At 46.8% G+C, this 15,459-nt stretch overlaps 1 protein-coding gene across 1 annotated transcript in view; it reads right to left on the reverse strand.

The window, feature by feature from the left end:
* FHOD3 (formin homology 2 domain containing 3) overlaps positions 1-15,459 on the reverse strand; it is a 437,196-nt gene that overhangs the window by 172,263 nt on the left and 249,474 nt on the right. Inside the window, exon 5 of the mRNA XM_056857839.1 lies at positions 12,497-12,602. The gene's annotated coding sequence lies outside the window, so the exon portion shown is untranslated. The remainder of the gene's footprint in view (positions 1-12,496; positions 12,603-15,459) is intronic.

Consider the following 15,459-nt stretch of genomic DNA (forward strand, 5'->3'; position numbering starts at 1 on the left):
AGAAAAAATACTTATTTAAATAAGTAAATATATAAATGCACAAAAGGCTTCCAAGAGACAGCTGGATTGCCAATAAATCCCCAAGAATTCCCTTCCCAAATATGCAGAGATGAAATCCATTTGTTCCTGAATTTTACAGAAACTACATCAGACGACATGGATAAAATTAATGGAATAACCAAACTAAATAAATATTTCACTAAACGAACTACAGAAACATTGTTCCAAAACATGAAAATAAATAAAATGAAACGCTTAGTTTTTCACAGCGTGTGTTTTTCTCCATCTTCCTCTGCTTTCTCCCTCTTCCTTTCTCTCCCTCACCTTTATTTTTATTTTATTTTTGTAAAGAAAACTGTACCGGTGCTGCTAAGACAACCTATCCTTAGGTTAAGTTGCAACCTCATTCTGGATCCAGAGGTATGAGCAGAAGATCGAAACTTTGTTGTTTTTTAATATATATAATATTTTTTATTTAGTTTTTAAAAGTACAGAAAGGAAAAAAGAAGGAGGGGGGAACAAAATAACATTGTTGGGTCGGTGTCCAGTCCAGGCCCTCATCAACATCTGATTTTGATATAAGTCATTAATAATTAGCTTTAATTTTACTTGTCATTCTATGTGACCTTAATAGGAGAGGTGAAAGGTAGTTTTAATTTATCAAGTTTATCAAATTTACTGATAGTTCCATAAAGTATAAACCCTTATTCTTACTAACATATAAAACTGTTTTTTAAAAAACTTACAACAATAAACTCTATTTTCTTTTCTTATATCTAACTTTGAAGTAACGTCTCTGTTCACATATGGATTTTTATGTTACTGCTAGTTTAACACATATCTATTATAAAAAGGTTTGCCATCTTTGTTCATGTTCCTCCATCATCCTTCTTGGAGCAAGTTGGTTAGTTTTGCCATGGATGCATATTCAAACATTTTTGTAATCCACTCTTTTAGCGTTGGTGTCTTTAGATCAAAACTCTGGATGAAGAATAACGAAGAAACTTTTTAAGTTTACCACGAGGGGGCAGGAGATCTGCATTGACTCTCTGCTAGTAGTGCGAAGATTTTGTACAACAAGGAGAACTTTTGCACGGTCACCTCTCCGTAGACCTTAATCTTGGGAGCAGAAACAAATCTGAGCCGTAACAGGAACACAAAGTCAAACTCGCTGTTCTGAACTGGAGTCACGGTTTTATGCTCTATTTGATAACTGTTGTTGGATAACTGGCCTCAGCAGCACAGCACAAGCACAACACTGGGACAGACCGGAGACAAAGTATACAGTGCAGAGGCTATACCACTGCACCAGGCTCTTTCCCTATTGGCAGGGTACACAATCTGTTATTAATCTGTACCAGGAAGGCACATCAGGAACTTACAGCCCATTCCTGAGAATGGGGCTGAAAGTGTATAGGAGGCGGCATGACCTGGCCGCCGGCATAAATGCGTGTAATCACGCAGTTACATGCATTCACGCCGGCGGCGAGGTCAGTCCCACCAGTGGCCGAACGCTGCGGGACTGCGCCTCCCCTCTCCGCCAGCGCAGCCTCTTCGTGGCGGCGTCAACGGCGTGGAGAGGCCACGTCGGTGCAGGGGGGCGTTACGGGGCCGGGCCGGGGGGAGGAGCCGCCACTTGGGCGGCTTCCTCACCACTTTCAGCCACTTGCGCCGGCGGCTGGAACAGCGTTGCTGCGCCTGCTATTTAGCAGGTGCAGCTTTGCTGTTTTCAATGGGGCGAAAAGCCCCACTTAAACAAAAAAAGCCACGTAACGGCTTTTTTTTGTTTAATGGCGTCGGGGAAACGGCTTTGGAAGAGGTGCCACTGCACCTCTTCCCCACCATCCCCGTACGCCTCAGCTCAGGAATGGGCTGTTACTCTTGGGGCCCTTATCAGCAACTCCTTTCCTGGCATGGCCATTTTGAAAATGAGGGTTGTTGGGGGTTCAGGGTTTTCCCGCAAGGAGCTTCCTACAACTCCTATGTTGTACAATTCTTCTCTCTAACTTGGAAAGTACAGAAGGCAACGGCTATTTCTCAGGGGGGCCAAAGTTTACTGTGGGGCTCCGGAGGTTGATCCCTACTCTAGGGTCAACTGAGAACCTTTAAACAATGTCGTTCTTTAACTGCGAGCTAATATGAGTTGGTGGGAAAAGCCATCTAAATGCAGCCGACATGGCAACCCAGTAGGGTTTTCAAGGAAAGAACTGAACAGAGGGGGTCTGTGACTGCCTTTCTCTGCAAAGCCATCTTGGACTTGCTTGGTGGTCTCCCATCCAAATACTAATCACAGCCAACCAGTTTCTGAGATCTGACCAGATCAGGATAGCCTGGGCCATCCAGGTCAGAGCAAAGTGATACACGTGTAATTTATTTCAAACCCTATGCTACATTTTCACTCAAAGCAGCTTACAATAAAAAGCATAAAAACAATAATAAAACACAATGCCAACAACTAATCATGGGGGAGGCTGCCATCTCTCAAAAGCACAAAATACAAACTTAGACAATTGGTTCTGTTTACAGAATTTCAATTTATCCTGACATCTGATTGCAACATCATAGAAAGACCAAGTGCTCATAAGTTCAGCAGAAACTGCACTGAATTAACACGGCTTTACACGGTCTGGAACATCAATTCAAGGAAAGCGGTCTTTGCACCTCCTCTGGAAGAAAGTTCCAAAGGGAGGTTCCCCACCAAAAAACCCTGAGGATCTTATGGAGGCCACATGTCATCACTATAGACAGGTGTCTTTAAACAGTCATTAGGGGGCAGCCTAAGACATCAAGTGGTCTGTGCCAGGGAGAAGTGATTATTCACGTTTGTGGGTCCCAGGTCATGAAGGGTTTTAAAGGTTTAAAACCAGGACCTTGAACTGCACCCAGAAACGTACAGGCAGCCAGTACAGCTGTTCAAAACTGGTGTTATAAATGAACAGAGGCCAGAGATAGCCCCCTAATGCAAGCCGTGGCATTTTGCACAGCCTGAGTTCTATTCCCATACCTTCTGAGGCATCCTCATGCAAAGAGCATTCCTACAGTCCCATCTGGAGGCTGCTGAAGCACAGGTCAGTGTTGGTATGTTAACTGAGTCCAAGCAGGAAACGAATTAATGAATCGGGTCTGTCTGACCCTTCAAGATCATCTGCTGCTAACGTCTGAATCCTGCGATAACCTAGTTCCACAGAAGCAGATAACATATAACAAAATAAGTAATCCTGGATCTGAGGAGAGGTTTCTACTCTTGTCCAATGGATTAACAGCACATTCCTGACTTGCGTTGGCGGCCGCACCCAAAGGCCTTTGGAGGCTGGCAACGGCCCACGCCGGCGCAAGGGCCCACAGTGCCAGCGTCCAGGAGGCGCGCGCCAGCATTTGTGGCCCCAGCGCCAGCGTGTAGGGCCGGACACTGGTCTCCGACCACTGCCACAGCAGTGCTGGGCCCGGATGCCGCCAGAGCCTGCCGCCGGCATCCGAACACCAACAAAGGCCGCTGCAGCAATCCTGGAGGAGTTCCCAGGGTGTTACGGCGCCGGCCAGGGGGCGGGGCCCCCATTAGGCAGCCTCCTGAGCCGTTTCAGCTCGGGAACACACCCTTTTATTTTGGCCAAGATACGCCACCTATGAGGGTTGCACCCTATGAGGGTTGCACGGACTTTTGGCGCCGGGCGCAGGCATTCTGGTCAGAAATGCACTGTAAAGCAATCAAAGATAGCTCCCATTTGCTCTGCCCTGTCACCCAAAGGGTTAATCCATTCAGTCCCCAGTCAGCAGCCTGAGCAGTGCATATCTCATACTCAGACAATCCACGTGTGGCTATTCTGTGCAATCAGGAGAAAAGGACTACGGGCACCACCTGGCCACTTAACCTTCAGTATGCAACCTCTTGTAGCCTCAGCCCATCTCAGAAAACATGAGATCTAGAAACCTAGTTTAAAAAACGTACTCACAATGTGAACATTTCTGTATACCCAACTGCCTGCTTGATAGGATAACTGTACCCTCAGCGGCCATGAGAATACATCTAAGACTCCTGAACTATTATTTAAAATTAACCAGGACCCCAAAAGCACATTTGGTTTTCTATGGGAACATGTTTTATTCAAAGGAGATTTTCTGGTCTAAAGCTCTTTCCCCAATCCTAAAGCTTACAAGTTGCCCTCGTTGACGATCCTAAAATCCTGGGACTCAAAAGAAATCAGGAAATGGGTAGATGACAGGGATGCAGAGCAAGCTATACGGCAGATACAAAATGCACAGTTTTCAAAGTGGTATCCCCTATTTAAACAGAACAAAGCCCCCTCTAATTACCTTAAGGAGTTGGTAGAACCTGAAAAGAGGAGAGCTTTTACAGTGGCCCGGTTACAAGTGTTTCCATCTAAAGTTATTAAAGGTAGACATGACAGAATTCCGTATGGTCAATGGTTTTGCCCCTGCTCTGCTGACCAGGTAGAAGACCTGCCACATGTTTTTTTTCACTGTGCCCTGTACACCACAATACGATCTAGATTGATTCAGTGCATACCACAGATGTTGGTCTCAGAAAAAGAGAGTAAGATTCTTGCTGGCTGATGTAAATCTATCTATTACACAGGGAGTGGCCTCTTTTTTCATTATAGCAATTAAGCTAAGGAAAAGTTTTAATAGGTCTGATACAGGTAATACGATAGCTTGATATGGTCCACAATATCCTGGTAAACAATTTTAATGGGGGGAAGTCTTTATCTCAATGTGTAGTAGTAGATGTTATTGTGATATTGAACTAATACAGCTGTGGGTTGAATTTTATTTTATTCTATTTTATTTTGGGTGTAGTTGGTTTGTTTAGGTCTGTGACCACAACATGAATAAATCTGACTCTGGATAGGATAACAGAGAACCTGCAGAATCACAACATTCACAACAACCTGATGGAAACTGGTCAGCATGGGGAGGGGACAGGCTGTGGCTCAGTGGTAGAACATCTGCTTGGCATTCAGAAGGTCCCAGGTTCAACCCCTGGCATCTGTAGCTAAAAGGATGAAGCAGACTTCCATCTGAGACCCTGGAGAGCAGCTGCCAGTCTGAGTAGACAATACTGCCACGAATGGACCGAGGGTCTGATTCAGTATAAGGCAGCTTCAGGTGTTCATGTGGGTGGGAACCAACCAGCCTCATTTCACCGTCCTCATTCATAAGAGAGCTGACAAAGCCCAAAGCCACCATCTTGCCCTGTCATCCCCCACCCCCACCCCACGACCACTAGTGGGGACAAACATGTGCCTTTCCTTCTCCGCAAGAAATCTAGACCCATTAAAGCTATTTTGAATCCACATCAGGGTTTTCATCTCTCACAACACATGTGAAACAAATCTGCATGGTTGAATTTAGGTTTGGAGCATTAAACCTTACATAACCACTGATCACAGATTTGCCTCGGTAGTATCAAGTTTCGACAAGCAAAACTCCCCTTAGCGGGAGTCAGGTTTAGCAATCATATACTTCAAAGATTAAGGGCATACATGGCCCTCCAATTTATTTACACACATACATGCCACATCGCCTGCATCAGTGTGTTGGCTTTGATACCAAGTAACAAAACACCCTCAAGATCCAGAATATATTTCAAAACCACAAGGGATCTGCTGATCTGGACGAGGCAGTTTTATGCTCCATAGTTAAGAATGCACATTTTTTTTCATAGACTATTTCCTCATTTTTCACAGGGTCTGTGTAGCCCCAAGTCTCACATTTCATGGGAATTGCACCAGCAGAAAATTACAGACAAAGATTTGTTTTCATGTAGACAGGAGGCAATCTGAAACTCCTTGGGCCCGTCAGATTCCAAAACAAGGGAAACCCCTAATTTCATGGTATTATTATTCCTCAATTCTACGGAGAAGTCTGAGAACTGTAGAGTAGCAGACATAACATGAAAGGAAGAGAATGACATTTTCATATCCTGAAATGGACAGAGGGAAGCTCTGTTTATTTGTAGCTTTGTAAATTATTATGGAGAGGTTAAACTTATGAACTCCACAGTGGTTTGAACGCCAATTCCCATGTCAGGATGTAAAGAACTTATACACACTCATTACAGATCACTTGAATACTCCAGCAAATGGGTAAAAGTCAGAATTATATATCTCAAATGTCCTATCTGATTGCTATGCGAAGTAATTTTCTGGACACATCTCTATGCTCAAGGTTTAACAAAACATTCAAAGTGGAAAACATATTTTTATCTAATGGTATTTTATTTGCGCCTTCCTTTTCCTCCAAATTTTATTCAAATTTTAAGGAATGGATAGTATATATGGTTGTATAGTCTGGCTATTTTTTTGTGCCCATTTTTGCATTCGTTTTAAATTTCAAAGTTTTTGTTTCCTCTGCACTGCACCACTCAGCTCTGTTGCTTGCGTGGGGGCTTTCATTCCCACTGGCAACTGGTTGCAATTCCCACCTGTCAAACTATGAGTCAGCAGGGCTCAGCCTGGGCATGAGAGATAACAGGAGCTGCAATGCCTCTTCCTGGCCACTGCAGTGGAGGCAGTCAAGAGCAAGACTTAAAACTCTACCAGCTTCTTTTTATGCTAAGTGGGGGGGGGGTCGGTGGCACAGGGAGTCTGCAGATCAAAACCTGTGGGGGAAGAGGGCCGACTTCAATCCTGTATGGTGTATTTTTTAAAATTTTATTTTGTAGAACTCCTGTCTTCTGGTAGAAACTGCTGTCAAGTTGCAGCCGACTTAATGGAGACCTCTCATAGTATCTTCTAGGCAAGAGACATTCTGTAGGCAAGAGATGTTCTGTGTAGCAACCCTGGACTTTCTGGGTGGTCTCCCATCCTCCAAGTACTAACCAGGGCCGACCATGCTTAGTTTCCGAGATCTGATGCAACCTGGACTATTCTGGGCCATCCAGATCAGGGAAGTGACAAGCAGAGGTGGTTTGCTATTGCCTGCCTCTGCCTAGTGACACCGGACTTCCTTGGTGGTCTCCCATCCAAGTACTAACCAGGTCTGACCCTGCTTAGTTTCTGATGAGATCAGGCTAACTTGGGCCATCCAGGTCAGGGAACCTGTATTCCACCACCATGCATATTGTTTTGAAGCAAGATTAATTATGCCATAATGGTCAAGAAATCTTAAAGCTCTTGCTTAAGAACACAGGAATTGCTTTACAGAATTGGGCTAAGGTCTGCCTACATCAGCTTTAGTTTAGTCCTGGCAAGCAGCAGCAGCCCACTGATGGTCCCTATTCCACTTTCCACTGACCTCTGCTTTACATAAGCAAGCATTTCACATTATGATTGAGGCAAAGCCAATTGTGTTTTCGGTGGATTTTTCGAGACAAAAGCTACAATTCCTTTCCATTCTATATACTTCATCTTTGCCTTTTGGTCTCCACTGACAATACCGAAGGGCTTGTTAGAAGGTCCCACACATCCCGGAGATGAACATAAACCAGATAGCATTCCACTGAACATCCATGGCCTTGAGTCGGTTCAGGAATCTAATTTCCCAGAATGTACAAGTACAGGCATCTGTTCTGAAAAGGGTGACCAGGTGACATCATAAGCCTGTTGTTTTATTAATAGCTGTACCAGCCTGTGGCTCGAGGACAGAATTTCTAAGCGATCTGGGTTGCTGCTGCTGAGACTGTCCGCAGCTGAGACTGTCCAAACACTGAACATGAGTCAGCAGTTTGATGCGGTAGCTAAAAAGGCAAATGTGGTCTTGGACTGCATCAACAGAAATACAGTGCTCAGATCACGCAAAGTGATGGTATCGCTTTACTTTGCTCTTGTGAGGATGGGGGAGACTTGTCTGAACAGTAGGGTGTGTGAAAAGGATCTTGGGGTCTTAGCAGACCAAACACTGAACATGAATCAGCAGTGTGATGAGGAAGCTAGAAAGACAAATGCAGTCTTGGGCTGCATTAACAGAAGTATAGTGTCCAGATCATCATAGTGTCCAGAGCACCTTTACTCTGCTCTGGTTAGACCTCACGTAGAGTACTGTGTTCAGTTTTGGGCACCACAACTCAAGAAGGATGTAGAAAAGCTAGAAAGTGTCCAGAGGAGGGCAACAAAGATGGTGAGGGGTCTGGAGACCGTCCTATGAGGAAAGGTTGAAGGAGCTGGGTATGTTTAGCCTGAAGAGGAGAAGACTGAGAGGGGATATGATAACCAAGTACTTGAGGGGCTGTCATGTAGAGGATGGTGCTGAGTTGTTTTCTGTTGCCCAAGAAGGCCGGACCAGAACCAACGGGTTGAAATTAAATCAAAAGAGTTTCCGTTTAGACATTAGGAAGAATTTTCTAACAGGTAGAGCGGTTCCTCAGTGGAACAGGCTTCCTCGGGAGGTGGTGAGCTCTCCTTCCCTGGAGGTTTTTAAGCAGAGGCTAGATGGCCATCTGTCAGCAATGCTGATTCTATAACCTTAGGCAGATCATGAGAGGGAGGGCATCTCGGCCATCTTCTGTGCATGTAGGGGTCACTGGGGGTGTGGGGGGAGAGATAGTTGTGAATTTCCTACATTGTGCAGGGGGTTGGACTAGATGACCCTGGTGGTCCCTTCTAACTCTATGATTCACTATGGAGGTTTTTAAGAAGAGGTTAGATGGCCATCTGTCAGCAAGGCTGATTCTGTGACCTTAGGCAGATGTTGAGAGGGAGGGCATCTTGGCCATTTTCTGGTCGCTGGGGGTGGGGTGGGGAGGTAGTTGTGAATTTCCTGCATTGTGCAGCGGGTTGGACTTGATGACCCTGGTGGTCCCTTCGAACTCTATGATTCTATGATTCTATGACCTCACCTAGAGTACTGTGTTCAGTTTGGGACACCAAAATTTAAGAAGGATGTAGAAAAGCTGGAAAGTGTCCAGAGGAGGGCAACAAAGATGGTGAGGGGTTTGGAGACCAAGTCGTATGAGGAAAGTTGAAGGAGCTGGGTATGTTTAGCCTGAAGAGGAGAAGACTGAGAGGGGATACAATAACCATGTTCAAGTACTTGAAGGGCTGTCATATAGAGGAGGGTGCTGAGTTGTTTTCTGTTGCCCAAGAAGGCCGGACCAGAACCAACAGGTTGAAATTAAATCAAAAGAATTTCCGGCTAAACATAAGGAATAACTTCCTGGCAGTTAAAGCGGTTCCTCAGAGAAACAGGGGTCCTCGGGAGGTGGTGAGCTCTCCTTCCCTGGAGGTTTTAAAGCAGAGGCTAGATGGCCATCTGTCAGCAATGCTGATTCTAAGGCAGATCATGAGAGGGAGGGCAATTGTGAATTTCCTGAATTGTGCAGGGGGTTGGACTAGATGACCCTGGTGGTCCCTTCCAACTCTATGATTCTATTATTCTATGAGATGCACAGATTATAGAAGAAGCACATCCAATTCTGCTGATGTTTTTCGGATGTCAAGGGTATTTTATACAAGAGATGACACGCTACAGTCACAGCCCCTTAATAAATCTACTGCTCAAAGCGGACTCGGGCTATGACTGAACAGGGAGAAGCCACAAGGCAGAGAGTTACTCTCAGTATCCATCCCTCAGTTTGTGGATGCCCTCTTCAGAGGAGGCTTTGGAGAAAACACAGCCCAGCGAGGGAGGGCGGCTGTTCAGAGACACCACCCGTAGCCCCGCTGAACTTGCCTCAGGGTGCTCCTTGAATCCTGCCCCGCCTATTTTAAAATGAGGTCTTTCCATCCAACCAACCTTTCCTGGTGCCAACCAAGAAAAATATTCAGAAAGTGGGTGGGGCTTTTGCCCAGCAAGGCTTCTGATTGGCCACTGGAGGTCTGATTGGCTCTGCGGATCTTTTAAAAGGTTGTTTGGGCAGCAGCTGCCACCACGGCACAAGGATCTTCACGGTGGGACAGAGAGCAAGCTGTGCAGCTGTTTTGGGGCTGGCTCCACCTCCTGGGGCAGCCATTTTGTGGCTCTGCCCATCCCACTGTGCTACACTCCCCAAAGTGCCCACAGGCTCAAAAAGGCTGGGGACCCCAAAAGCCACAGAGGCCTTCAGTGAACTTTCTGCTGATAAATTCCAGCACACATAACCCCTCTCACAGCTCCTAAGTGGCAGAATGGGGCTGGGGTGGGGGGCGAATCTCTCTCTCTCTCCTCCTCCTCCCCGATGACGGTTCCACAGATGATCTGTTCACAGATGTCCTCTTTCTCTTTCCTCCACCCTCTCCTGCCTCCCTATCCCTTATGTATTTATTTTATTTTCAGCCTGCCTTTCTCACTGAGGTGGACTGCACAACTTAAGTTAATGCAGTTCAACAGGATGAGACACCTGTTAAGCAAAGTAGTAGGAATGGGATTGCAGCAACCTGAAATGGGTAGAGAATATCAGACCTGGTGTTGTTACAGAATGCAGAACATGTGCTGATCTCTCTTTGATGGTGTCACCCTCTGCTACACACAAAACTGCAAAAGAGGAGTGGTGACAAACGCTGCCCTGGGAGCAAAAAGCCACAGGGAGAAGGAAGGGAGCTGGCATCTCCTTCTCTCCCAGCTTGCTCTCTGGCACCCTGCAAACCCTCAGGGACCTGCCCCCCTCAGCCCCCCACAGCCTCGTGGCTCTCATGGGAGGTTTCCAAAAAGGCGCATGCTCCAGATTCCTTTCTAATAGTGTTGCAGTGCACTAGGAAGTTGTCCCCAAGGCCAACAGGACATCCCCTCCTGCCTCCCCAAGCTTTCTGGGGCTGCTGGAGTGCATCACATTTGCTGAAAAACTAGTAACCTTCCCTCTGTGCGTCCCAACAGGGATCCTGTAGGTTTGGAGGGGAGCAGGAACTTATGCCTCCCAATGTGATATAGGGCATATCTCTCTTGACACGTGCAGGTGCATCCCCCAGATTAGCGTGATTCTTTACCTACCAAATAAGGGGCATGCACACAACTGCCTGCTTTGCACAGTGCTTTGTATGCACAGTGCAAGGGGTGTACACTTGCGACACAACAATGTAGATGGGATTCCACATCAGTGAGTGTGCGAAATGGCTCCCTGGATCCTAGCAACAGTGTGGGATGGAGCATTGAGGTGGGGAAGGCCGGAGCACCATGCATGTCTGGGTTTCCAGAGGTTGCATTATCTCCTACCTCCAGAGGTTGCATTATCTCCAGCCCTGTTGCCAGCCCTGTTCCCAGCAGCTAAAAGGTTCGGCTGGTGGGGCTGGCCCTGATGCGCTAAATTTGGCATTAAAGTCTTCTGTTTGGCCATCAACAAAGTTGCATCTCAATAGTTACGAGGACTGGTTATAACAGAAATGACACTTGGTCAGGCCGGGCCACACATCGCCAGCCCAGATCAAGTGTGTGTGGGGGTGGTGTGGGGGTGGTGGCTGCCTCAGTTGGCTTGCGGGCCGGATAAATGCTCTCAAGGGGCCAGATCTGGCCCATGGGCCCTATGTTTGTCACCCCTGGTTTAAGGATTTCTTCACTGATCACCTTTTCTAAAAAAAAAAAAAAGATTCCACTGCCCTCTTTTCTCATGCAGATGGTTTGTGCAGATGGTTAGTGATGCAAAATCATACTTAAAAATATTCTGCAGTGCTTTGGTTCTTGTAGGTTATCCGGGCTGCGTAACCGTGGTCTTGGTATTTACTTTCCTGACGTTTCACCAGCAGCTGTGGCAGGCATCTTCAGAGGAGTAACACTGAAGGACAGTGTCTCTGCAATGCTTTTCATACAACTCTAGTAAAGTTCTAAGAAACACTAACAGCTGTCTCAGTCCTCTGTAGTGTAACATTTCCACAGATAAAATGTCCTTTGTTTATTCACATTTTATGTCAAAGCAGGCTTATCTCTTTTTCTTTTTGCTAAATAAAGAAAATGAATTGTAATCTCTCTGTTGTCAGCTACTTTTGCCTTGAAACGAAGAATTTGTATCAGAAACAAAACAAGATAAATTCACGCCGAGTAACAAACAGAATGCCCCCAAATCTAGGCCATGTGCAGTGGTAGAATAGGCAGTACCACTTCAGACTGTGGATGAGGAGTAACACGCTTTAATGCTTCATCCACGCACAAACTACCTGCAAATTCAGCAGTGTAAAGCAGTGGTTCCCAAAGTGGGCAGTATCACCCTCTGGGGGGCGGTGGGATTACCTAGGGGAGTTTGTGGGACCAAGGGGGCGGTGGCCCGAAAGGTTTGGGAACCAGTGGTGTAAAGGATCTCAGGCAGCATCTGTTAAGGAAGCCCTTCTCTGCCCACAATCCTGCAAAAAGTAGACCACTCTGAACTAGAAGGACCTCTGGTCTGAATCTGGATAAAGCTGCTCCCAGTGCAATCCTAAGGATCCTTTCCTGGAAGTAATCCCCCTGAACAGGCCTGAGTGCGATTCGGAGCAGACCTGCTGAGAATTGCACTGTGTGTCGGTACCGCTGTAAGCAGATTTAGGAGCCAAATTTCAGCTAAAGAGCGGGACAAAAATACTATCAGGCAATCAATAAATTACAGGGGGCACTGCAGAAGGAGATGTGCTGATTACTGAAGCAAACGGCGTTTCTGTACCTCTCAAGATGTAATTCTGGTAGTTCTGGTCTGCCTCCGCTCCCACTTTTATTAGGCACGTCAGGCCCTCGGCCACCACAAATTCATGAACCAAGTCCTTGTCATCCTGTCAGGAAAAGAGAGAGAAAATTAGACGCTGCTTGTCATTTTTCAAGTCCAACAGGTATGCCCTTACAAAGTTCTAAATTGCTCTTGTGATTTTGCCACTGACACAGATAAGAGCTACAATCACGTACTAGACAGCGGCGGTGATTACCTAGTCTGGACCTGGCTTTTGAGTTCAGGGTTCTGTTTTTAATCGGACCCATTTCAGAACTGTTTGGGTCTGCCTCAGCAAGAGAGCAGACGCTTTAAAATGTAGCTCTGCCAGGATGTGTGGCAGAGATGTGTGGCATCTCTGCCAGGATGCCTACTTCTGGGAGAGGACAGAGAGGCCAGCCGGGAGGCCTGCTTCTGTTTAGGCTGCCTCTTGAGGAAGGGCAGGCTGGCGTGGGTGGATCCTACCTCGTGGCCAGGCGGCCCTTTTGTAACGACAAGCTTTCAAAGGAATTCAGATCACAGCCGGAAGCCAGAATTAGCTTAAGTTCAAGTGCCTCAACCAGGCTTCTCCCGGGACTGTCTGGAGTCCTCTGCGGCTGATCTGTTCTCTAAAAACAACCTGTACATGAATAAATCTTATTTGTTGTTATCATAGAACTCCTGCCTCCCATATGTTCCTGCCCGGGAATTAAGTTTGCAGGGAGAGACCCTCCTGACTGCCTCATCAATCAAAAAAAGCTCGTCCGGAGGGTACCCAAGAGAGGGCCTTTTCAGGGGCAGCCCCACAATTATGGAACAAACTGTCCAGGAAGGTGCGCCTGGCCCCCCTCACTTTCAATCGTCAAGAGGCAGTTGAAGGCAATTTTATTTAGGACTGGGTTTGACAAATTTAGTTTTATTTATGGGCAATCCTAATTGGATATTTTAAATTGTGGTCTTCAGGTGTTTTTACAATTGTTGTTTTATTTATATTGCAACCTGCCTTGAGTTCCACAAAGTTGAAAAGCTGCTAATAAATGTTTTAAATATGTAAGTAAATAAATAATTCTCCATGTTCTTCTTGCTCACTATAAAACTTACCTTATGGCAGTGAACCCAAAGCCTTTTACCCACTACCCCAACTATACTCTGCAACAAAGGGAACCAACGGAGGGGAATATTTGAATGGTTCCCCAAAATCTGAAGAGGCTGTGCGGATCCCCTTGGTTGATTTATGGGAGCCTGCCACAGAGACGTTGTCTGAGAGCCGCTTCATGCCTCTGTGCTTTCTGGAAATTGCCACAACAACTTGGGGAAGCATCAGAGGAAGAGTCTTTAGGCCGGACTGCTGGTTCAGGGTGGGCTTGATTGATGCTTGCGGCTCATGCAACAGCAAAGCACATCAGGGAAGATGGAGCCAGCCAGCCCCATGTCCTACTGTCTCCAGAGTACATAGCTCTGCATCTGCTCCAAGGAAAGTCCAAGGGGAGGGGGTCTTCCTCCCCTCCAGTCAAGGGTCCAGACATTGTAGCTGGGCATGGTAGCCAACTGCCATTTTCAATGAGCCAGGTGTAAAATCCAATCCTAACACAAAAATTACTACTAATAACATCATTCCCAGGCTGAGCAGACCTTGTAGAGGCTGTGTTAATAAAATGGAAACATTCTTATATTTAATCTAATCAAAATTAACAAAGACATAACATTATTATTAAAGAAACTAAATTTTGACCAGTCAGCCCTTTCATATATTTTTTCCTGTCAGTAAATATTCATTTTGACAACAAGCTCTAAACACGCCCCCTCGCCCAGCTGGTCCGGAGTTTCGGGCTGGGGTGTCATCAGTACGCTGATGACATCCAGCTCTATCTGCTGATGGATGGCCATCCGGACTCCACCCCGGAAACACAGGTCGGGTGTTTGGAGGCTGCGACTGGTTGGCTGAGAAAAGGTTTGCTGAATCCAACTAAGACGGAGGTCCTGTGGCTAGGTCGGGGCGTCTTGGGTGTGGGATGCCACCTCCTGGCTCTTGACAGTGTGCCATTAACACCTGCACCTACCGTCAAGAGCCTTGGTGTGATCTTGGATGCCTCCCTGTCGAGGTTGCAGCCATGGTCAAAACAGCGTTTTTCCATCTATGCCTGGCCCAGCAGCTGGTGCCATATCTCTCCTGCCCTGACCTAGCCACAGTGATCCATGCGACGGTCACCTCTTGTCATGGGCCCTGCCTTGGGAGCTGAGGACTCGGAGGACTCTGAAGCTGAAGTGGAGGAACAGGTTGCCTCTGGTACAGTACCTCCATTGCAGTACCTCCATTGCAGCCAGTAGCACAGGAGCCTGAAACAACTCAGCAGGAACCACAGCTAGGCAGGGAGATGGAACAAGGGCAGACAGAAGCTACTCTTCCCCCAACCCCTGCAGTGGAAGCTGAGAATGGCAGCCCTCCAAGCTCACCTGAACCTGATAGGCGTATCAGGACTCGGCAGCGTGTGGTTCTGCAAGGTAGAAGAAGAAGTGCTCGCTTGGAGAAGCTAAGTAGACAGAGAACTGGTGCTGAGTCATTTCAGGTTGAAGCCTAGCCTGGAAGTGCACTGACTGGTAAAGGCAGTGCAGGCGTGCTTTCACTTTGTGGAAGCAACCGTGCAGTTTCTCTGTGTTCCAGCTACCACTCATGATTAATCTCTCCGGCAGTTGACTCCTGCCTGCTTTGACGACGCCTCTGACCTCTGACCTCGGTAGACAGCATAATCTTCGTCACCTGCTCCGAAAGGGCTAGATACCTCCCGCACGTCTGAGGACTGCGGGCACCGCCTGGTCCTTGGCCTTCTCCGGCATACCTCTAGGCTAGACTACTGTAACTCGCTCTACGTAGGGCTGCCCTTGAGACTGGCCCAGCAACTCCAGCTGGTACAGAATGTGGCGGTGAAACTCCTTACAGGGGTCTT

The sequence above is a fragment of the Euleptes europaea genome, chromosome 11 (assembly GCF_029931775.1).
Source record: "Euleptes europaea isolate rEulEur1 chromosome 11, rEulEur1.hap1, whole genome shotgun sequence".
NCBI classification, from domain to species: Eukaryota; Metazoa; Chordata; class Lepidosauria; order Squamata; family Sphaerodactylidae; genus Euleptes; species Euleptes europaea.